This window comes from Rattus norvegicus, chromosome 2, assembly GCF_021556685.1.
Source record: "Rattus norvegicus strain SHRSP/BbbUtx chromosome 2, alternate assembly SHRSP_T2T, whole genome shotgun sequence".
Classification (NCBI taxonomy): Eukaryota; Metazoa; Chordata; class Mammalia; order Rodentia; family Muridae; genus Rattus; species Rattus norvegicus.
In genome coordinates, this window is record NC_141535.1 from 139,032,721 (window position 1) to 139,058,294 (window position 25,574).

The 25,574-nt window shown below is 40.9% G+C and overlaps 1 long non-coding RNA gene and 1 pseudogene across 1 annotated transcript in view; both read left to right on the forward strand.

Moving 5' to 3' along the window:
* Window positions 1-25,574, forward strand: part of LOC147996254 (uncharacterized) — a 59,027-nt gene that overhangs the window by 27,663 nt on the left and 5,790 nt on the right. Inside the window, exon 2 of the long non-coding RNA XR_015671657.1 lies at window positions 24,758-24,840. This is a non-coding gene — a long non-coding RNA (uncharacterized LOC147996254). The remainder of the gene's footprint in view (window positions 1-24,757; window positions 24,841-25,574) is intronic.
* C1h15orf40-ps1 (similar to human chromosome 15 open reading frame 40, pseudogene 1) lies at window positions 7,939-8,409 on the forward strand (annotated as a pseudogene).

Genomic DNA, 25,574 nt, shown 5'->3' on the forward strand with positions numbered 1-25,574 from the left:
AGTCTCTACTACAAAGCAGCTATGTCCTCATGGATACATGACCATAGCAGCACATCTGTATGTGTCATTCCCCAGGGTACTCGTCTGAGCTTCATGGCATTGGTAAACACGTGATTCTATAGTATCCATAATATTAAGGGCCCCAAAATGAGCTAAAGCACATGATTTACATTTCTGAAACCAACTTAATTTATTTAATGCAACTATCTCTAGTTTCATCTATTTCTTTCAGACCATATAACTTCATTCTTATGGTTGAAAGAAATTCCCCTGTGTCTATAAACTGTATTTCCTCTAACCATGCCTGTGTCTTGAGCACCTAGTCTGGCTCCATAGTTTAGCTATTATGAATAGGGCTGCAGTAAACATTGACGAGTAAGTGTCTCTGGTTTGTTAAATTGGGTCTTTTGGGTATTTATTGGGAGTGATATGGCTTGGCTATAGGGCAAGGTAGTCTAAGATAGAAAACATGGCCTCTTTCCAAGGAGAGTGTCATCTCTAGGCATTGTCTTTTGTTGAGAGCCTGAAGCAGTAATTACTCACAAAGGCTCTAGTTAGTGGCAAAGCAGATGGAGATGAAGGAACCAATGTTGTCAGGGATGAAATATCTCAGCCCTTTGTACATCATGTACGAACCTGGAAAGTCAAGCAACGTAAGTGTTTTCACCATGTAAGCGACGTCTTAGGGTCAACAGAAAACATCCCTTAGCTCAAGCTGAGGCTCAGCTAGGGATGCTATCAGCAAGGGTATGTGTCTCCTAATGGATCCCCCATGCTGGTCACTCCTGCTCGCTCCTGTTATGCTATGTCTTCCTGTATACTCGCTAGGCACCGAGATTTGCTTTGAAGAGATGGTGGCCAGTTGTTCACACTCCTTTGTCCCACCAGAAATCCTCCTGGGGACTTCCTTCCAAAATACTAGTCTCTGGTCATACTCTGTTGTCATAGAAAGTGTCTCCAGTAAGTTGTGGGAGCAGACTACCCTGAGTAGAATGAATAGGGGCCAGGCTCAGCAGGATCCATTGCAATCACAGAGGTGTCTGTTACGATTTATATTGGTAGAGTCAAAATATCCATATGATCCATTCATGGTTCTCATAAAGTCAAATTGTTAAACCATATAGTAGGCTTTCAGCAAATATTTTGGCCTACACTGAAGCCAAGTGAATAAAGCTATGTATATCTTTTATTTGGAGAAATAACATGTAGTTGAAATGGTCATAATTCTATTTAACTCACAGATGTATGTAAGTCATCATTTAAGGAAGAATGGATGATTGTGAATCCCTACAGGTTGAGTAGTTCCTCTGAGTAATATTATGCTGACTACAAGTTAGGAAAATCAGCGTTTAGTAAGACGCCTTTGTCCCCATCTCAAGATAAAGAAAAGAGAAACAAACACTATGTGGAAACAATATGAACCATTAAGAAAAACCCAGGCTCCTTTCTTCCACCATTTTTTTCAGTCCAGAGACCAAGAGAATTTTTCTTCCTGCTTAATGAAAAGAGGTTTTCTTCTTTCCTAATTGACATAGGAATTAAAGTTCAGTACCCTCTTTTTATTTAATTATAATGTAACAAGGCTAAGAAGGCTTAAGAAGCAGGAGTTAATCAAAGCTAATATCTGAACACTCATGTCAAGATGTCCATCATTGCTATATTTATATAAATCTCATCCTAGGTTTTAAAATCGTGAATTTAAACCCCATGATTTCACATCACATTCTTAGAAAGCTTAACTAAGTAGGTCCTGCTTGAAAATTAATAGGCAAACTTAAGTCATTCATCCCTCACTGACAAAATTTTATCATTCTCTAAACTGTGATTCTTTTCCCTCACTAGATTTTAGTGCTATACATCTTTTTTAAAATTCACATCATTTTTTATTTTTGGTAAATAGGGTCAGATGGGAGCATGCCCTTTGTTTTCCAATTCTGCCTTTTTATGTGAATAACAGGATCTTTTAAATCTAAGAACCCTGTGTTCCTTGTTCTTGTCCCATTATACAATAGAAGAAAATCCAGTATAATAGAATTCTCTTGGGGTTGGGGATTTAGCTCAGTGGTAGAGCACTTGCCCAGCAGGCGCAAGGCCCTGGGTTTGGTTCCTAGCTCCAAAAAAAAAAAAAAAAAAAAAAAAAAAGAAAGAAAGAAAAAAGAAAAAAGAAAAAAAAGAATTCTCTCAACGATACAGAAACTATATGGTTTAGGAGCTTTGGAGGCATTATCTGAAATCATCTAAGGCACAGAAGGCATCATCTGAAAAAAAAAGTTCATTTTTAAACATCCTGAATGGACTTTCCGCAATAAGTTAGCAAAACAGACAAGACACGGAGAGAGGGCATTTATGGAACAGTAGAGGTATCAAGAATGATTTCTTTTCTATCCAAAAAAGACAAAAGTACAGGGACATTTTAGAACAAATCCAGCCGGCAGCAGGATCATCGCTTGTGATCCAATGACAAGAGGTGTTTTCTTGCCTGGATGCTTAGATTGTGCAACTCTGTGAGCACAGGACCCATGCCTCAAAGCGTCCCCATTTTGATGTGGCCACCAAGCTATTGGGGGTTAGTGGGTATGAGATGGACTGATACACATCTCCAAGACTCCATTGTTAGAGATGTAAAGAAATTCAAGTCTAGTCAGGAATTAAAGCATGTGTGGTAAGTCTCTGTGTCTTTCGTCAGTTTCCATTCTGGTGAAATCGAGTCTTCCAGGAGAGAGTTGGGAACAGTGCACTGTGACCTGAGCAGTGGCGCTGAAGCGGTATTAATTGGTAAGGAAATCTGAAAGGGCGGCCCACATTTGTGCAAGAGAGCTAGCTTAAGGAAGGAAAGATTAAATGATGCTATCTGAGTCAGGATTCAGAACGTTCAAAATAGAAACCACACAAAACTAGCAGCGGCTATCCTTTGGTAGTTTCTAATAAATACGTTTCTATATTTTTCTTAATGAAAAATCAGATATTGTAAAAAGCCTTCAAAGGTTATTTAAGCAGCATGAAAGACTATTCATGGGAAAAGCAATTACAGGTAAAGTGAGAGTGGGGTGGGACTAAGGTCTGAGTTCCAGTAAGGGAGATGTGTTTAGACTCATTAAGTCTGTACTCACGGGGAGAGGAGAGATGCGGTGCTAAGCCAGGGCGATTTGCAACAGGAGCCGCTGATGGGAGCTGCAAAGGTAGACTGTGATTCATTTGTATAAGGTGGGATGGGGGAAACTGAAGAAATTCAGTCTTTTCACGAGGAAATTCCCAGAGGGAATAATAAGGTGATTGTCAGCGTGAACCCCAGAAATGGAGGCGCAGTACAAAGGAGCCTGTTAGGCTAATGTTTATGAAGAGAATCACATTAAATTGTAGACATTTCACCAACTTTAACCTATAGAAAGACTTTCAATATGATTCCATCCAGTAAGACAAAAAAATCAGCAACCTTTTATATTTGAACAATCAGACAGACAGACACAGATCGGTAGATAGATAGTTGATTTGTAACATTACATCTAGAAATAAGAAAAAGTAATGCCAAGTGTCATCATTTGGGGTCAATTTAAAAGTTATTTTCTAAGTACATTATTTAGAAACATGAGTGGAGATATTCATCAGTGACAGAAGATGTGTATGTAACAAAAGCTTGAGTCAAAGCGCAGAATGATAGAGTAAGGTGAAAGTTCACCTTTCATGAAGGAGACTGTAGAAGACAGATAAATAGGACTTTTGAGGAAGGGAGGAGAGAATAGGTTAATGATATTTCTTTAGAGTAGCTATGGACAATGTGTAGTCAGAACAGACTAATTCAGTAGAACTACATTAGAAGCAGAGTGTATACCACTCTGGATTTAACCTTAAGATGCTTCATGGTCTTTGGGGAGGCCGGTTCAAGAGTGGACTAGAGAAGCATGTTTGGAGCCAGAAGTATATGTATAAAGGGGGTTGTGTAGCTGTTTATAACATTCAGGATCCCCGCCTAGGGAATTGGTGCTGCCCACAATGGGATGTGTCTTCCTATCAGTTAACCATCATGACCATCCCCTATAGACATGCCCTAAGGCCAATGTAATCTAGACAATTCCTCTTTAGATTCTCTCCAAAAGTGATTCTAGGTTGTGTCAAATTGACAGTGAAAGCAAGACACAAGATTATTCTTAGTCTATTTTTGTTTAACTAAATCAGGGACCTTAGCTCAGTCCTATCTGTAGCAACTATATGACTCAATGATTCAAATAAGTGATTCTATTAACTTGAGGTAATTTTATACATCTTTCCCTAATCCATTCTCATGTTTTGTCCCACAGTTAATTACACACACACACACACACACACACACACACACACAATTGCATATATATGTATATATGTACATATATTACATCTATTAAGTTGCTAGAAAGTATTTTCAGATGTTACTATTGAAAAACCATATCAGCACTATGATGTCAGAGTTTATCTCACTCTGGGGCCTGGAATGGGGTAATCAACTAGCCTGGCTTCATATTGTCATTCTCTCTTGCATGTCTAATTCTGATTTTATTAAAGCCGACTTTAATGAAGGGAGAAGAGAACACAGAATTTTAGTTTGGATAACACAAACTTGCCTGGCACTTGGAAGGTTTTATCACCTTCGAGCCTCTCCAGAGCTTGTTAATACACAATGTAGGAGTCACAGAAGTCTGTGTCTTGGGCTGGAGACATAGGTCCATTGGTAGAGTTCTCTCCTAGAGAGTTCAGTCCTCAGACCTCATAAACAAGGCATGGTGGAGCACACATGCTGTCCCACCAAGTCGGAGGGGGAAACAGGAGGATCAGGACTTGAAGGTCCTCACAGGGAGTTTGAAGCCAGCCTGGGACACATGATGGGATAACTTGATGTTTTGGTTGTGCCTTTAACAATTGAACCATCTCTCCAGTCCATGAGCCCTTATCTCAAAAAAATAAGTACATATCTTGGCAATGAAAAATGAAACTTAAGAAATGAACAGATGACAGTTTCTTAGATCTTTCAAAGTGCATTGTGGTGGGATGGTGAATATATGGGTCACTAATCACAGCTGCACTACAGGGAACAGACTACTGTCTGCCAGCTGCCTTTCCACATATGCAGTGTGTGCCCTGGGATGTAAGTCCCTCCTCTCTTGCTCTTCTTGCTTGTTGCCACTGTGCAGAGCTTAGGTACAGAGATGCCTGGCTCCTAGCTGTCACACTGCAGCACAGGATGGAGGTTGACTCCCTAAGCATCCCCGTTGGTGCCATCACAGCAGTAGTAAACTTAGAAACTCTCGGTCAGACAATAAGTCATCAGAGGGAGATGTTTATTTATGTACACATTACTGCAAAAGGGCAATCCTAAATAAATCCTGTGAAGATGCTTCAGATGAAAGCTCAGATGGGCGAAATTAGACATGGCCCAGGATGTTAAATTTAACTGGAGTCCTTTTCTCCATCTGGGGATTGGCAAAGCCAAGAGCCAATTGCTAGTCATGATGAAGTTGCTAGAAGATCTATGAGGTTTGTGCATTTATACTCGCCATTGGTAAATGTTATCACAATATTCTGAATCAAGTCATATTCTATTTGACTTGCGTGAATGAATGTTCCCATAGAGGGACAGATAGAAAATTTAGTTTTATGACCCTGTGTGATTATTGAAAGATTCTTCACCACCACCCATGGGGTTGTATGACTGAGTAAACAACATCTCTTACCTGTATTGCGTTAAGGAAGACTAGTGTTGCTTAAAGTTTAGTACACCGCTAAGGGCTCGTCATTGCTAGAAACAAGTTGATAATGAATTACAGTCTTGTCCTCACTCTCCAGCTCCGCTTTTCTCATTTTGAAGCCACTCATCAAGCTTTGCGGTGGAACACAAATTTCTTTCAGAGCTTTATGTAGAATCAAAGAGAAGAGCTAGTGTCATAAAATTGCCCGCCAGACTATGTTTTTAGTGTATATCAAAGAAATCCCAACAGCCAGGGCTTAATCTTTTCTCTCCCTTTCTTTCCTTTTTCTTTTATGAGGTGATAGGTTCCCCAGACCAAATAAAAATAACACCATGTTAACTTTGTCTTTTAAAAAGCACCTGCAGTCATTGTTTACACCTCACAATTGTTCTAGAAAGTAAAACGCATGTCTTGTCTACGAGAAGCTGCTGCCACCTGAAAGGAGAACATGGCTCTATCACGGCAGATCAGGGGTTCCATTTGGTTTCAGCCCAATAATTTTTTAAAAAATATTTTTTTCAGTTGCCTTTTAGCTTTATCTACTGGTAGAAATTTAACAAACACCATTACACTCAGTTAGGCATTCCTTGGGTTGTTTGTTTGAAAGGATGCTTTGGTAAGCTTTCTTCCAGAGCACCACATCGGCACTCGGCAGTCACTTTGGTGAGTTGAGGAGATCCAAGATGGATTAAAAATTTTTTTATGCTGGTTCTTATACTTTTACTTGTGAACCAGGCCTTTAATGGCTGAGCCATCTGTCCAGCCTTTGTCTGCTGGCTTTTAATCTGTATTTTATCAAACTTTTTTTTTTACCCCTTCTATGGAATCTGAAAAGTCTAAAGGGTTAGGATGTAATATTAAGATGTCATTTGCCTCTTGTACTATGTTGCCATTTATACTGAGATCACAAAAATGATCATGGGCAAAACTCTTGGAGTCTTAACATTTATTAACCCAACCCATCAAGCTATAATCATTAGTCACTTGTAGCATTTATCATTGCCAGATGCCCAGTTAAAAATACCACAGATGAAGCATTATAAAATATCCACTTATTAATTTGCAATCCTTGTATTCTTGGACAATGGGGAAAACGTGCAGAACACTTCTGTTCCAAAATGTGATGCTGTCTTGAGGGGCATACATATTTGCAGTTGTTTCAGTTGTGAACTGGTTGAGCCACTTCCCGCACCATGAAACGCCATTTAACATGTATTGTTATGTGCATGAGTGTTTTGCCTGTATTGTATGTGCACTGTGTGCGCCTTATGCCTGTGGAGGTTAGAAGAGGGTGTTGGCTTCCCTGGAACAGATGGCTACAGATGGTTGTGATCTACAGTGTGGATGCTAAGAACTGAACCCAGGTCCTCTGCAAGAACAGCCAGTGCTCTAAACCACTGAGCGATTTCTCCATCCCCTGAAAATAAATTAGAATTTGGAAAAACATGCAACTAAAATATATCATAATATGATAATGGATAATGAAATATGCCAACATTCGGATGGTGCTGGGAACCGTATTTCTAATGACCAATGAGTGATGCTTCAAAATCCTTCATGGGTCTTAACGAATCATTTCTTTAAAGCAGGAAAAGAATTGTAACCCAACAGTGAATAAAATCTTCTAATATCATACCTCTCATTGGAGCTAATCTCTATGAGGCTGAACACTAATGAGATTTGGTGTCATACTAAAAAGATGATTCACAATTACTGGGGAAAGGCTATTAAAATGCTTCAACCCTTTCCAATTTGTATCTGTGTGATGCCAGGTTTTCTTTAAGTATTTCAACCAAATGCAGCATTACTACAGACCAGAAGCAAATGTGCAAACTCCCTGCCTTGTGTTAGAAATGAGAAGATTTGCCAAAAAATGTAAAACAATATTGACCTTCTCACTAAATTTGTAAATTAGTTGTTGTGGGAGATTATTTTACACAAGTTAATACAATACAACTTTTACAATGTCCTCAAATTGAATTTCTTCTTTAAAGATTTATTAATTTATTTTATATATATGAGTTCACTACCTCTGTCTTCACATATACCAGAAGAGGGCATCGGATCCCATTACAGATGGCTGTGAGCCACCATGTGGTTCTTGGGAATTGAGCTCAGGACCTCTGGAAGAGCAGCTAGGGTATATGCAGATAGAGCATTCTTACACATAAAATAAATAAATAAATCTTTAAAAAAATGTATCTAGGCCTGCGAAGTTGTGATGCTGAAGCTCCTTGTAGGTCGCTGTGCTTGGCCTCTACTAGACTCCTGTGTGGTTCCACAATGCCTAAGAAAGCTGCTGCAACAAGCAAGCGTAAAAACCAAACCAAGGAACCAGAGACACCACCTCCCCCTACAGGGCCTGCAGCAACTGATTCTAAAGGCTTTGTCACCATAGCCATCCATGCCAAACCCAGCTCCAAACAGAATGTCGTGACAGATCTGAACACCGAGGCCGTTGGTGTGGCATCGCGGCACCTCCATCTCAGGGAGAGGCAAATGCAGAGCTCTGTTGGTACCTTTCCAAGGTCTTGGACCTCAGGAAGAGTGACGTGGCTCTGGATAAGGGCGGTAAATCTCGGGAAAAGGTGGTGAAGCTCTTGGCCTCTACAACTCCAGAGGAGGTCTTGGAGAAGCTGAGAACAGAAACTGAAAAACAGAAATAAAGGCGAGAAATGGCGTGTACTTCCTGAGAAATGGCGTGTATTTCCTGAGAAATGGCGTGTATTTCCTGAGAAATGGCGTGTACTTCCTTGTGGGCTCTCATGAGAGTAGAGGGGCCACACAGGAAAATGTATATCGGTGCCTAGTGGTGGAGAGAGGAATGTATAGATGAAGTCAGACTAAATGAAAGGAGAAAATATAAATCTACACAGACTCTCAAATCCCTCACTGTGGGAGCTGGGGAGACAGCTCAGAGGCTAAGAGCGTTTGCCGCTCTTCCAGGGGATTTGGCTCAGCTCCCAACACTGATACTGGAGGGCTCACACAAACTCCAGTTCCAGGATGTCGCCATTCTTTTCTGGCCTCTGAGGCCACTGCAGACCTGTAGTTCATACATGTGCGTTCCAGGCACACACACTAAGTAAACCTTTAAATCCCTGAGTGCAGACAGCCTGGAATATATCACTCTAATTTCATGGGATTACAACGGAACAGTTGCTGTCCACGATGGAGCTCCTAATCCGCAGGCATTGGGAGATGAGCTGAAGATCACCGCACAGAGGATGACGGGAAACCAGCTCCCCAGACTCCAAGTGAAGTGCTTTTAGCCTCAGAGCTCCCCACAGTGTTTCTGGAGTTCTGGGGTCTTCTGATTCTGTTTACAACTGGGAAAACTTTTTGTACTGCTTCTATTTTAAGTTTTGTTTTTAATGCAAAAGTGTTTTCTTTATATCTTGTAATGATCATATGTAACATTTTGTGGAAAAGTAAATGATCATGAAGACATGTAACTTATTGTCAGATACTTTCAGAGCCTTGTAAACTTTCAAACCTAGAAGTTCTTAGGAGTCTCCAAAGATCTTAAAAGAGTAAAGAAGTGTCTAGAGCAATGACTAGCAGTTAAGAGTACTTACTGCTCTTGGAGAGGACATGAGTTCAATTCCCAGCAACCCAACATGGAATGGCTCACAACTGCCTGTAACTCCAGTTTCAAGAGATCCAATGCCTCTGGTCTGAGGGCACCCACACTCATGTGTGCATACACAGACACATAACTGCAGAGATAGAGACAAACACATATATAATTGAAAATAACTTTAAAAAAATGACAAAGATGTCCTGGAAGTTCTTTTCATTGTTTGTTAAGCCCATCAGAAATCAGTTGGGAGTGTATCCTGATGTACATGAAGCCTTGGGTTCAGTCCCCAACCTTGTGTAATCTGGGTGTGGTGGTATACTCTTAGAGTCCCAGCACTTTGGAGCTGAGGGCAGGAGGATGAGAAGTTCAAGGTTCCTTTACATAATAGAGTTCCAAGTCAGCCCAGGACATGTGCACCTATATATCTAGATCTGTATAGATAATGTGTGTATGTTGCTCAATAACACAAGTATGTGTACATATAGCTGAAAAGATAATAAACATATCTCATGTTTGAAAAAATGTATCTAAACTTGAGAATTAGCAATCTTGCTTATATTTGATGGCACTTTAATTGAAGGCCCTATTAATTAGTTGATAGAAAAATGAGACAGAAGTTCCAAGATTTCTTTAGGCTTCTAGAATTACTGTTGATTGGTTATTCTGCATAGTATGGGTTTTTAATCCCTTTTATTTGCACTCTGCACCCTTCCTTTCCCTCCCCAGTTTAATCTATGTGTTATCTATTTGATTTTCCTTGTTTTTGTTATCTTTGACTTTTGTTTGCCTTATTTCCCTTCCTATGCATTTATTTGTAATTCTTGGACTTTCTCATGTGTATTTCTACCTTAAATGATAGCTAAGTCTTTCTCTTCCTTAAATCGATGTATAAAGAAAATATTTGATGATAATTCGTTTTGATAAAAAAAAGTCGCTTTAAGAGTTATTTTTATTTTATTTGTATAAGTGTTTGTCTGAATGTGTATCTGCACCATGTGGGTGCAGGGCTGGAAATGCTGAGAAGAAAGCATCTAGTCTCTTGGAATTGGGATTCTGGAAGGTGATGAACTGTCACATCTGTAATGGGAACCAAACCTGGGTCCTCTGGAAGGACAGGCAGTCCTTTTAACCACCGAGCTGTTTCTCCAGTCCCAAGGAAGACGTGCTATACGTTTGGGGAAATAGCTGTTTTGTTTGGAAGTCGATGGAACAAAACTTCTTTCTTCTAAAGTGAGATCTTTCTCCTGATCTAGCGTTCTCAGTAGTGTGTGCGTTTGATTACTGATACTCATCTTGTACCTGAGAGGTTAGTAAGTAAATAAGACTTAGTCATGATGTGTTCATACTCTTTCAATAAATGTGTCTTAAAGAAATGTTTGCATTGGACTGGGTAGTTTGTTGATGTAAGAAGAGAGGTTCCGGGTGGGAGGTCCTCAACTGCACTGATATATTGGAATTCCAAGTCAGGTTCAGAAACAGATGCTAAAGCTCACAGGACATGAAGAATATTCATGTTGCATAAGTAAATAATCTAGGACTATCCAACTACAACTAGGATGGGATTTCGGGATCTGAGAAAGCTTTTTAATGCAGTTTTCCTTCACAATTGTTCAGGCGTTACAGTAAATGAATGTTAATAAAGTCAGACAGATGGGAACAGGGCTGAGTACAGATTTAATGTCAGTGTGGGGTCGCCCTGCAAGTGCTGACAGGCACAACACTAAGCATAACAAACCTACTTTTCAGTCAATGGTGAGAATCATCTCAAAGGAGCTCAACATTTCCATTCACAATCAGTGTCAGCAAGTTATACCAAAAATTCAGTGACAGCATTTAGGCTGGAGTTCACTTGAACTCCGTGGGTCACAGCTTAGAAACTTGAAACATTCACATCCAGCAGCTACCAAATGAACATTATGGTCAATTTCAATCCAACTTTGATTTTACTTAATATTTCTTTAAGCCTTTACAAATGTCTAGTCTTTGATTTGCTCCCAGTGTTTGTGTGCATGCTCACGTGTGTGCGCGCGCGCGCGTGCGCGCGCGCGCACACACACACACACACACACACGCACACGCACACACACCCTGTGTACATCCTTCCTTCCTTCATGGTGTCCTTCCTATAACATTCACTGGACTGCTCATGAAGATTCTCCCTAAAAGTCATTTCCTCATTTAGGAATGAAGTCTGTGTATGTTTTTGCTCCATTTTAAATTATTCTATGGGCTTCGGTTGGGTAGTAATTCTGTTTTGGATTTATGTCTCATTTATATGAAGAACTGTGTGTATTCTTCTGAAATACAAAACAAAACCAAAATGCTTAAAAAATGGTTAGTGTCCTTAATGTTTTTGATACCTATTCCATGATAAATTACTACTGTGTGTACAAGGAGACTAAAGGCAGAATTTCAATTGTTAGTTTATGTGCTGTTCAACTTCTTATTTAAAGAGCGTTCTCTCTGAGTGTAGACTAGACTTCCTGTGTGCTTGGTTGGGCAGCATGGATGATTAAAGTATAAGAAAGAAATAGCAAAGCTAGGCGTGATGGTGCACGCCTGTGACCCCAGCTCTCCTGGATGGAAGCAGAGGGTTCTCAGGCTGGAGACCAGTTTGTACCCCTTAGTGAGACCCTGCCTTGAGCACCACCACCACCAAACAAAAGTAATACAAAGAACTTTTGGTTGATAAACATACTTGATTTTGCTTAGAGTAGCATTTGCATGCACGCCCATGTCTGTCAAAGCTCACTAGATACCCTATTTGGACTTTGTTTTCCTTCTCTTGTAAGTTACATCCCAGTACATCTATAGGGGATGGGACACTGGGAGAGTCAGAGGAAAAGACGTTCTTTCTAACTGTGTGACTGGGCTGTTTCTAGTCATGTCATCCAGTGAGTTCAGAGAAATACCAGAAAGATAATTTTAGATAGATTTTTGGTTTGGGGGCAATGTTTTGTGTTACTCGGAATTTTTCCTTGTAATATCAAGAGGAGATAATTTTGTAGAGGAAAACGCCTAGAACACAATGGGAGAGTGAAAACGGGGTGTATGGATTTTGATTTCAGGATTATGTTCACTTCATGAACGATATTGATCTGCAGTGTGAGATATCTAGTTGACAGAGCATGAAACCTGGTGACAGGGCATGCAGTTAATTATAACAACAGACAGCTATAATTAGCACGGAGTTTTGTAAAATGAAAGTTCTGAAGTTTGAAGCCATCAGCATTGATTTGTGAAGTTAAGGTCAGCCAGGAACGTGGAGTATGAGGACACCGTTTCCAGACTACACGCTTCCCTCTCGCAGGTCCTTCTGAAAGAACCGTCATCCTCTGAGACACAAACTTCCACTTTTCCTATAAATACTCTACATTTTCCTCGATGTGGCCACATCCTATTGGTCCTCATCTTCATAGCAGAGCACCTGTCATCTGTGAACATAATTATCATCATTACCTTTGCCACCCCACTTAGACAGCACATTCCCCCAAGGCTGCACCTCATTTACCTCTCGGTGTTGCTATAGGTCAGATTGTCCTGTATGCCTAGCACCGAACAGATGATTTAAGGTATTTATTGGACACATGAATAATTGAGCTACAGATAACATGGAATGGTTTTTATACATTTTTTTCTTCAGCCAGTATTGAAATAGCATCTCTCAAAATGATAAATTTTTGCGATCAAGCTTTATATAAAAGGAAGAAATGGATGTTTGCCTCTTGGGTCAGATGAGAAGAGAGCTATTGATGGATAACTCTGTCTCAGCACATCCATTTCGCAGGGTATAAATATAATTCTTAAAAAGGCCTCCTCCTACTTCGCTGACACTCTGGTCTTAGCCAAGGCTGAATTCAGCAGGCTTGCATTTCTCTATTGTCTACTCAGGAGACTGTTTTCTCCTTGTTAAGCCTCTTCTCTCTTTTTGTAAATGCTTGCTGGTCTTTCCTGAAGTGGCAGTCTGCCTTTTGGTGCTTGGATATCTTTTTGTGTTAGCCTGCCCCTTGGTCTTTATTTGCTATGGCATCCACAGGGGCATGTGTATTAAAGAGAACTTTGTAAGCACAGGTTTAATCAAGATTGGGTAATATAGGTTGGCCCTCTTGGGTCCTTAGCAGGTCATGCTTAAAAGCTACACACAACCTTAACCCCATTTCCTTAATCTGCACAAGGGGATGCTGGGAGTGCCACCCTCACAGGGCTCTTGAGATAGGTGAGTCTAAGCAGGCAGAGGGGTCAGCAATGGGAACAGTAGTGTCAGCATCTAGAACACTCAGCTGGGTCTAATTCTTTGCTTTTCCTGTCTCCTGACCCTTGGTAACTGTGTAGGACCATTTCTTTTTCTTTCTTTCTTTCTTTTTTTTTTTTTGGTTCTTTTTTTTCGGAGCTGGGGACCGAACCCACTGTAGGACCATTTCTACTATAAAAATGGTTGAATGGGGATACTTCAAGAATTGTTCCTCTTTCTTCTCTTTATCCATATGTTCATAAAGTCTTACCCTTTAATCCTCCATTTTTACTTCCTGGAATGTTTTAATTGAGTGTTATCCTCTTAGTAGGTTGTCACTGAGAATGTCAAAAGCTAATTCCTTTCTCTTCCCTCCTATTTTCAAATCTATGTATTCCCTTTCCTGACCTCTAGACACTTCTTTCTCTGTTGCCATGACCCCTGGCCCTTAAAACAAACCAATAAAACTAAGTACCTAGATTAAAATAAGTCAGTTGGAAATTAATTTTTATTTTGGCCAAAATTGTAAGAATAGCCTTAAAATTATGCAAGGCATAAAACCAAAAGCTGCCTCCCCTGCCTAGTTTCTGATTTTTGCTGCTTGGGGCCTCTCTCTAGTCTCTTAGCTATTGTCTTTCATACTTAAATATGTGTCTAAATATCATGTTGTTTCTGATAGTTTAGAGTTTTTAGTTTCAGATAACAAATATATTTATTTTAAACTATTCGTATTATGAAGGCCTTTATCATCCTTTTCAATTAAAGAGATAATTCTACTGATTTAATACTTCTCTTTGCATCTGAAAAATATCATTCCACTTTTCTCCAGCTCCCAGTTTCTCTGAAGACTGTCAGTTCTTTGATCCTTTCTTAGATTGGGATCTTTTTTTTTTTCCACATCGAGTAATTTTTGTAATTATCTCTTTGGCACAGAGTTCTGGAATTTTCCCTACTCTGTGTTTCCATGAAAGTCTGTTCTTGTGAACTTAGAAACTCAGAGCTAGACCCAGGGATTCCCTCTCCTCTGACCACCCCTCTGTGTGGATATTGACCCCCGATGTTTCATGTAATTTATATTTGATTTCTAAGTTTTTTCTTCTACTATCTAAGACATTTCTTTAATTTTGTTTTCCAGCTATTTTTTTTGGTTCTTTTTTTTTTTTTTTTTTTTTTTCGGAGCTGGGGACCGAACCCAGGGCCTTGCGCTTCCTAGGTAAGCGCTCTACCACTGAGCTAAATCCCCAGCCCCTCCAGCTATTTTTTAATCCCTTGCTTTTGCTGTAATATTGTCAAATTCTTTGCATTCTCTTATTTTATCAGAAGAGTTTTCAAGAGGAGACACAAACAGAGTGCAGCCAATTTCTGAGGCAAAGACCCACACTTCGTGGACACCCAATGAATAAACTCTCTCATCCAATCCCAGCTTTATCTGATGCCCCTCTCCTACTGCATCTGCTACAACAAAGGCGCTTCTGGGGTCCTGCCTCCCTCTCTCCTCAGAGTCCCTCATGAAGAATATCTACAGTGCAGTCGGCGGGTGGCCTCGGGAGCCTCCGAACACCACAGATTATGTGGTAGAAGACCAAAGGTGGGGTTCATGGATCCATCCAGCTGCCCAACAGCCTGCCAGCTGTTGTCTGTTGCAGTCACTCTCTGGGATGTGCTCACAGGATAGGCCCACCTCCTGTCAGGGCAGTTCTGCCATCCCTCTGCATCTCCCTTCACTTCCTTAGTGACTAGCTCCTCACTGAGGAGGACCCTTCCTTCATCATTCTGCCATTCTAAATCAGCAGCGCTTGCTGTTGTGGAATTTAACAATGTGAGCTTTTGATGTTCAAAGCCACATCTTATTAGTCTCTATTAAACATAATAAATGACATTTTGGGCCTAAGTTATTGAATATATTTGTGATTTTAAAAGTATAATCAAAGGCGTATCGAGATTTAAGTGCAACTTAATGCTTCCTTGTTAAAACCCTTCCTGTTTCGGTTAATTCATCTAAACCTTTAAAAACATGACCTCTGAGGGTGTTTTTCCTTCTCTCTTTGAAATGCCATCAAGAGTCTCGGGATAATGTGCTGTGGCTGGCATGTTCATTGCTTCCTTTGCCCCAGAGCTGGCTCCTTCCAGCCTGTCTAGACATCCATCTTTTATCCATGTCTAGCTTCCAAAATCTGATAGCCTCCACATCTTCTCTTCTTCTTGGTGTTTGCAATTTGTGCTTTAAAACTTTCCTTTCCCACCCCATTGGTGCAATTTCAGGAGGGAACAGAGGAACACATTCGTTCACATTTCTCTCCCGTGTTCTCTATGGCAACCCTCTTTTCCTCATCTTTCTCTCACCAGGACTCCTGTCTGGGTTCTAGCCCCAGTAAATCTAGGTTTCTGTCAATCAACTCTCAGCTCTTCCTACAGGCATTCGCTGTCTGGTTTCTTTCTTTTATACGTTGCTTTTTCCAGTGTTCTTTGGAATGTGCTGTTTCCTTTAGCATGTCACTAGAGGCTTCTATCAACTTAGACAATAACATTCAACATGATCAGCTCAAGCTGCAGGAATTCTTCTGCCCCGCCTTCTTTGGCTAATCGTTGTAAAATAGTAAGTGGGGACGAGAGTCCCAACATCCTAAGGGGAAGAAAAATGGTGGCCAAAGTCCTACTTCCGTGTGATTGTCTATTACACAAGGTATCAGTACTCACACGTAATACAAGGGCTTCTGTTGTCCTTCCCTTTATATTGTCGATCACATAACCGGCCAAATCTGATCATTTAAGGAATCAGTTTACTTACAATCTCAGAAATCTGGGCATATAATTTGCATTGACTTTGTGTGTGTGTGTGTGTGTGTGTGTGTGTGTGTGTGTGTTTTGTAGACATAAAAACCACATACTGATAGTTGTTTGCTTTAAAAGGTATTGGGGCTGGAGAGATGACTCAATGGTTGAAAGCACTTGCTGCTCTTGTAAGGGACACAGGTTAAGTTCCCACAGCCACACAATAGCCCTTAACTATCTGTGACTGTAGGTCCAGGGAACTCTGACACCCTCTTCTCGCCTCCACTGGCTCTGCATACATGTGGTGCACATAAATTGTGCAGACAAAACACCTATATACACAACAAAGTTTTTAAATGAATATCAAAAAAGACATTAACACAAACCTAATTGAATCTTTATATTTTTATAAGATATTGATATTTATGCAGGCTGACAGGATCTAGATGTAGATCTCTCCTGAGAGACACAGCCAGAATATGGCAAATACATAGGCTAATGCCAGCAGCAAACCACTGAACTGAAAATGGGACCCCCGTTGAAGGAATCAGAGAAAGAACTGGAAGAGCTTGAAGGGGCTCGAGACACCATATGTACAACAATGCCAAGCAACCAGAGCTTCCAGGGACTAAGCCACTACCCAAAGACTATACATGAACTGACCCTCGGCTCCAACTGCATAGGTAGCAATGAATAGCCTAGTAAGGACACCAGTGGAAGGGGAAGCCCTTGGTTCTGCCAAGACTGAACCTCAGTGAACGGGATTGATGGGGGAGGGCTGTAATCTGGGGAGGATGAGGAGGGGAACACACATATAGAAGAGGAGGTGGAGGGGCTAGGGGGATGTTGGCCTGGAAACCGGGAAAGGTAATAACAAGTGAAATGTAAATAAGAAATACCCAAGTTAATAAAGATGGAGAAAAAAGATGTTGATATTTAGAATTTAACAAATTAATATAAAGGAGAGCTATCTGCTGTTGTGAGGATAGTTTAATAACATCATGATTTGAAGTTCTTTCTACCCTCATGCTTCATTTGCTCCAATCATTTTTATGGGTAGCAACTTTAAAGTAGCAACATGCATTCTGAGCAAATGAATGTTCCTTTTGTGTGAAAACCTTGCTCCATATAAAACTATGTTTCAACTTTTCTAAAACATTGAGTATATCACATTTGGTCTTGCTACAGTAGACAGGGACATTATTTACTGAATACCAGGTAGCAACTATTCTGAAAATGCATTTCCTGTATTGTGCACACCCTTAATGTGCCCAGCTACATCCACCTGAGCAGTCCTAGAATGTGGAGTTAAAGTTTAATCAGTTCTCCTTGATAAGCAGAGTGGTGGGGAGTGGACTGACCTGCTCAACCTGTTCCTACTGCTGTGCAATTCAGAAGCTTCAGGCCAGCCAGACATCACTAGTTTCCCAGAGCACCAGGGTATTGTCCTGTCCTAGCTTTTAGTCTCTCAGATTTTGAGGTCATCCATTCAAAGTGTCTAATCCTTCTACTACATTGTATGTTGATACCTGTGTAAATTTATCATGATTTTCAAACTCATAAAATAGCGCACGCACACACACACACACACACACACACACACACACACACACATACACACACAATTTGCCTTATACACACCTCTGCCTTATTTATATGACTTGTCTTTTTCCCCTTTCTCTTTTTACATTTTTCTGTTTTTAAGCATTTAATTGATTGAGCCAGTAGCAAGACTGACCTGGAACTCACAGTAATCCTCCTGTCTCACTCTCCTAGATGTGGAATCATGACTTGCTCTGAACTTTTAGATCTTAGAGATTTAGGGAGTTTTATTTAAGCAATTGTAGATGAAAAACATTGTTATGTGTGACTACCATTTGTTTCTTTGACATATTGCTATTTAACCAACCTTGTAAGTTAGGAGGAAAGACATTGAGAAAAATAGTGACAGCAAGATGGACCAAAATGGAAATACCTACTACAAAGCCCAAAAAAGAGGTCTTGGTCCTTAGTCCACCATAAATTAATTATTAAGCAAATGTATTTATGGTGTATAAAGATGAATTTTTCATTAACAATTTTAACAAATAGTACTTTTACAATTTAAGAAACAATTAATGGGATACAAATAAATTTTAATTCCATAAAAACTTAAATCCAAATTTACTCCTTGTATTTGTAAATTTTCCATTGCTGTGGTAAAACACTACAACCAAAAGGCAATCTATAAAAAGGAAGGCTTTAGCCAGGCCTAAAGTTCCAGAAGCTTATGATGCATGATGACTAGACGGTGGGTAAAGGATAACTTGATGGTTAGAGTGAAGGCATGGAGTAGAGATAGCTGAGGGCTCTGTTTTAGTCAGGGTTTGTATTCCTGCACAAAACATCATGACCAAGAAGCATGTTGGGGAGGAAAGGGTTTATTCATACAATTCCACATTGCTGTCCATCACAAAGAACTAGAACTCAAGCAGGTCAGGAGGCAGGAGCTAATGCAGAGGTCATGGAGGGTGCTGCTTACTGGATTGCTTCCCCTGGTGTGTCCAGCTTGCTTTTTTTTTTTTTTTTTATAGAACTCAGGACTACCCTTAAAGGGATGGCACCACCCACAATGGCCTGGGCCATGCCACCTTGATTACTAATTAAGAAAATGCCTTACAGCTGGATCTTGAGGAGGCATTTCCTCAAGGGAGGCTCCTTAGTCTATGATTACTCCATCTTGTTTCAAGTTGACACAAAACCAGCCAATACAGGCTTAGCTCCAGATACAGAGAGAACTAGTTCAACATGACATCTTTTAACAGGTCAAAATGGCTTCCCATCACACCTCTTCCGAAAGGGCCACACATCCTAATCCTTGCCAAACAGTTCTACCCAACCCATATTCTCAACAGATATGCACATATATGAGCATCTAGGGGGCATTTAAACCACACACTCCCCATGCTGATTCAGTGATAATGCTGAGATTGGTTTCATGTATAAACATGTTTATATCAACAAATGAACAAAACAAACACACACACAGAACACCATGGTAATGTGTGTAAGTAATATGCTCTCCAAAAGAAACAGAGAAGAACACCATGGTAATGTGTGTAAGTAATGATGCTCTCCAAAAGAACAGAGAAACAGCTTCTTCCTCTTCAAGGTTCTCCACAAGATGAAAAGGACCAGGTCCACCATCATCTCCAGGGCACATCATGCTTATTTTTAATTGGATATTTTGTGTATTTACATTTCAAATGTTATTCCTTTCCCTGTTCCCCCTCTCCCATCCTCTCCTTGCTTCTATGAGGAAGCTCCCCTCCCACCCACCCACTCCCACCTCAACACCCTGGCATTTCCCTACACTGGGGAAAAGACCCTTCACAGGACCAAGGGTTTCTCCTCCTATTGAGGACAGACAATGTCATCCTCTGCTACATATGTGGCTGGAGCCATGGGTCCTTCCATGTGTACACTTTGGTTGGTGGTTTAGTCCTTGGGAGCTCTGGGGGTTCTGGTTGGTTGATATTGTTGCTCTTCCTATGGAATTGCAAACCCCTTCAGCTACTTTAGTCCTTCCTCTAACTCCTCCATTGGGGTCTCCATGCTCAGTCCAATGGTTAGCAGCAAACATCTTCTTCTGTATTGGGAAGGCTCTGGCAGAGCCTCTCAGGAGACATCCATATCAGGCTCCTGTCAGCAAGCATTTTTTGGTATTAGTAGTAGTGACTAGGTTTAGTGTCTGTTTATGGGATGGGTCTTCAGGTGGGGCAGTCTCTGGATGGCCTTTCCTTCGGTCTCTGCTCCACTATCATGCGCCATAGCTTTGCTTCTAGGTTTGCTCACAGAGGAAAGAGCAGGGCATGCCTGATTTATTCTTATGACATGCATCACCCTAATAAATCACTCTAGCTGGAACTGACTGAGGAATGGGGTGTGGAAAGCCCAGGAGTCGTTATAGGGTGTTTCTCCTAATACCAAACCTCACAGATGCCAGTCTCTGCCAACTTGAACCCCGTCTTAGTTACTTAGTTTAGCTTCTATCATAGCATTTGTTTTTGTTTTTGTCTTTGCTTGTTTTTGGTCTATTTCCAAGGGACCCAATAAAGAAACATCTGCCTAGTATTACTAAGTCCTTTGCCACAGGTGACAAAGCATTCCTGAGTGTGGATATTAAAGGGTATTGGTAGGAAGGTCCTCTGAGCTAGTCTCTCTAATCCATCACGGGAGATGTGTAACAATCTTTAGAGGGCTTAAGGCTTCCACTGGGTGTTCTGAGCATAGTAGGACTTCTTTTCTGCTTACCCAGGATGCACATATACCTTTTCTGTGTGTTCTATGACATTCTTCACAAGTTGACTTTCTGCTCTCTCGTCTGAGTGTCTTAGAATCATGTATCTCAATTTCACTTGCATTATTCGACCCCAATTCTCCACAGATCTCTTATCTGCACAGAAGATCAATAACTTTCCTGTGTACTGGAGGAATTTTTGTTGGGCCTGATTTTCTGTTGGGTTATATGTACAGGAGCTTCTCAGAGTCCTTAGTGAATTTCTGTAGAATGCATTTATAATTTTATTTTTAAGGTATTATCTTATTAGCCTAAAGCAGTATGTACATGTTTTGAATTGAGTGTGATGGAATGGGGAAATGATTATATCCAAATGAGGTACTTTTGTACAGGTTTTTTTTTGTTTTTGTTTGTTTGTTTGACTTTCATGTCTGTAGTATGACAAACACTGCCTTAGTCCATTCTGTAGGCCACAGAACCCATATTAAGTCCAAGAATTAGATATCTTACAGGAATCATCTCATGTTCAGTGTTTGTGTTGAGCTAAAATAAACACCAGGTACAGAACCCAATAGGAACAAAGAGAAATGGGAGGGTGGAGCTTTTTCTGTACTAAGAGACCATTTCATAGATCACGTCCCAATGAAGATACTATTCATAACTCCCTCCCAGGGATCTTATTGTCCTTAGGGAAGCAGCCATGACAGAAAGGGTGAGGCCTAACTTGAAACACACGTATTCCCTGATGAAACTGTAGCTTGCTTTGGAGATTGATGGTCTCTGAATCACTTGTAAGTTCTTTAAACAGTAGAACTAAGGAGGCCTTGACGCTCTAGTCTATTACTCGAATCTCTTCAAAGTTCAGGCCCATCTTGCTCAGCTTGCATTTTTTATTGTCCCAAATAGAACTGCCTTCAACTTCCTCAAGCCATTTTGCTGCTGTGTGGTCATCTATCTGGAAGGAGTGAAGGATGATAACCCTTGGGTCTCCATCATGTCACTGTCACAACCTCTCTGTGTTTCCAGTCTTTCTAGAATACAAGATTGAGAGCACAGAAATGGTACATGTTTGTCATCACTAGAGACGAAAGTGAATTTATTCTAAAATCATTTTTGAGGAAGAAATGTTCACCAGAAGCAGTGTAAAATGCTAAAGAGAGTTGATGTATCGAGTAACCCAGTGCGCTAGACTTGGTTCTGCAAGGACTAAATCTGTGGTGATTATGGTAAGCTTTGACAGTCAGATCACCAGGAACTTACATCTGATGCCAGGGGAGAACAGTGTTTTTCTGGAACGCCAAATAGGAAAGCATTGCTTCTCAAGCAGATCTTCAAAGAGACATGAAAGGAAAATTTATAAATAGATTCAAAGTGGTGACTTCATCTAAATTAAAAATAAAAGGAGGGTTAGTAATCTCTTCTTTTATATTTATGTGACCTTTTATATATTGTGACGAAAATAACCTAGGACCATCTGTAGCAGCCACGGACCCACTTGAAGAGTCCAGATAGTATTATGACCAAGGAAAGTATCCCTCCTAGTGATGGATGCTTGACTTAAGCTTGGGGTTATTTATGGAGCTCATGGCCTTTGCTGTGCACATGGCTCTTTTGGTCCTTGACAGCCACATCCTTGTGTTTCTCTCCCTTGTGGTAGACCAGTTGGAATTTTCATGTGAGTGGTCTGTTGTGATGTGATCATTTTCTCCTGGGCAAAACTGATAGCTTATAAGATTCTCAAGAAAGAAGTAGTTGCCAGAATGGAGACTGAGGCTAACCTTTGGGGTAGGAGGTAGGGAAGCGAATAGAATGTATAATAAAGGAAAAAAGTACACTATACTCACAGATCTGCTCTCATCCCAAAGCCAGTTTCCTGGCTGCCCGTGAAAAGCTACCCGAAGTGCACCCCCTCCACTCCCACACCCCATTCACTTCTTTAGACTCTTCTATGGTCCTTCGTATTCTTTCTTTATTCAACTTGTCTTCATGATTTTCAAAGACAGCCTCTTCAACATCATTTTATTTTTAAACACTTGTCCAAAAAATTGTTACTTTGAAAGATGTGTGTTAATATTTGTAATATCATTTACAATCATTGAGATCTGGAAAAGAATAAGCTTGGCTTTGAAATTACTGGGTAGCTGCAGAGTAACCATGAACTTCTGATCCTCCTGCCTCTACCTCTGTAGAACTGGAGACCCGAACCATGGCTTCATGGATGCAAGGTGTTAGCTTTGAGTGTTGTGGTGATTTGAGCAAAAATGGCCTCCATAGGCTCATAGTGAGTGGCACCATTAGGAGGTATGGTCTTGTTGGAGACCTTGTATGTCTTTGGGGAGGGGGCAGGGTTTGAGGCGTCAGAAGTTCCAGTCAGGCCTTATAACTTACTTTCTCTTCCTGGTGCCTGCTGATCTGGATGTAGAACTCTCAGCTACCTCTCCAGCACCATGACTGCCTGCATGCCCCTACAGTTCCCACCATGACAATAATGAACTAAACTAGCCCCAGTGAAATATTTTAATGTTATAAGAGTTGCTGTGCTATGGGCATGAGAGAGCTGGCACTGTCCCTAGCCGACTGTAGCATTTGGGAGAATGGCCCGGCATCTTGTCTGGGTAGCACGGTAGAGTTGGTTCTGGTGGTATAAGTGCAGAAAAGACAGCCCTGCCCTCCACCTGGTTAGGTTGATGTAGGCCCCTTTCCTCTCAGGCTGTGGCACTCAGATGAGCTGGTTCTGGCCCTCAATAAGGCATTGCTAGAGAGTTGGTCTAGAAGAGGAGAGCTGGCCCCACCCCTTGCCAGCTATTGCAGACAGGAAAGCTGGCTCCAGCCCTCATCTGGGCAAAACAAGAGAGTTAGCAGACTGACCAACTCAGCTACCATGAAGTCCCAGATCCATGGCTTTGAGTTGGCCCACCCCAACATCTACCCCATCTATGAACTGTTGGAGCATGTGAAGGGGCCGGTCCTGCACAACCCAAGGTACAGGATCATGAAACAGGGGAACAGTGAGGATCCAGTATTGATGGTGTAACAGAAGCTAGAGGCCTGAAACCAGACCAATGACTCATTGCAAGGAACATTTGCAAGTAAAGCTGTTTGGGCAAAAAGGTGTACTATGTGATACACTGTGACATACCACAGCTTCCAAAGAGAGATGATGATGACGATGATGGTTGTGGTGGTCGTGGTGGTGGTGATGATGATGATTTTATTGTTTATTTATTTAATTAAATTTTAAAAATTGTTTTCTTTAGGGGCGTTGTTGGGGAGTGGATGGAGGAGGTGGAGGGAGGGATTGGGGTGCATGATGTGAAATTCACCAAGAATCAATAAAAAGTTAAAAAGAAAAAGAATTGCTGTAGTCATGGTATCTCTTCACAGCAATAAAATCCTAATTAAGACAAGTGTGAAACGTCTCTCCTTGTCTCATGCATTTTAACACTTGGTTCGCAGCTTGTGCCAATGTTTGGGGAATTGTGGAACCTTCAGGAGGTTGAGCCTCATTGATAGAGTGGGCTACTGGGTATAGGGTGGGAGTGGGACTTGAAGTTTTATAACTCAGCCCTACTTCCCATCTGCCCTCTGCTTTCTGGGTATGGATAAAAGGCGACCAGTTAGCCTCCTGCTCCAAGCACTGTACTCTGTCTGCTTGCTGAAACATAGCTCACTTCTTCCGTAATGATAGACTGTATCTCTTGGATTGCAAGCCAAGTGGCCCTTTCTCCCTTAGGTTGATTTTGTCAGGGTGTTTTATCCCTCAAGTACCAACTGAGCTATGTCCCCAATCACTGAAACTTTCCTTTGAGCAATATCTAATTACATCTTATTAAAGCTCTAGAAAAATAAAAAACACATAAAGCTCACAGTGCTGTAAAGTTCATGTGCCTTTGTGCTGTGCTCAGTGACATTAAATGGAGACCTGAGATCAGTTAGAGCAGAGGTATCAAAATTGATGAACACTATAGGGCAGGTTTTTTCATCCAGAGGGCAGCCTGTTGGATGTCTGTCAGTATGTCTGTCAGTAAACTGCAGAGACTGAAGACTCCAAGATGCCATCGGAACTTTCAAAAGGGAGCCCTGGGCGTTTGAATCAGATGCTGCTAAAAAGCTAAGCACAACATGGCAAGGAAAGTGCTTGTAAATATCCTGACTGTAGGATTCTTGCTTCTTAGAGAGCTTCGATCCAGAGATGGCAGAGGAGGGCTAACTGGTGTGTTTGAAGAACAATGGAAAAACAAAGAAGTAAAGATCTAAGGTATAATTGCTATTTCAGTGTTTGTCTTCTGAGGAACAGAAACTCGGGTAGTCATAGGCATCTTGCTGTAGTTCATCCAAGTGCCCATCGCTGATGATATATATATTATTTTTTATTAAGGGAAATTAGCATTTACAGTATTTTAAAAGCAAATGTTTATTAGAACCAATGTCCTAAACCTCAAGAATAGCTTCTATTTGTGAGGTCCTTGGCAGAAGGCAACTAGACTAGATTCTAAATACCTACAAACATTTGACAGCGTAGGCCAGCATGGTGGAGCATTGCCCTCACACTCAGCGTCTGAGAGGAAATAGTCAGGAGTTGGGGAGCTATGTAGCAAGGCCCTGACTCAGAAACAGCAGCGGCAACAGCAAAATCAAACTACTTAAAAGTAGAAAGGACAGTTTTGTCTTAGCTGAAATTGAGCTGACACACCCTTTAATTGTAGCTGTGGGGTGATATACATTAACATGGTGAGTTCTGGAATTGAGCTGAGCCAAACAGAAAGCCAGTTAAACTCAAGCAGGGTAAAACCTGGATCATATCTTAGGGATAACGACAAATATCATTATTAGGGTCATAAGAGCCCTGAAATTAAAATGAGGAGGATAATGGGATAATGGCGTCCTTTCAGTCTTACTGTTATCTGGAATGGTGACAGAATATGTGCCATGACACTTGTCTTTCCGAAGTAGCCAGAGCCAGGAGCTGCTAACTATCCCCTCCTTATGGAG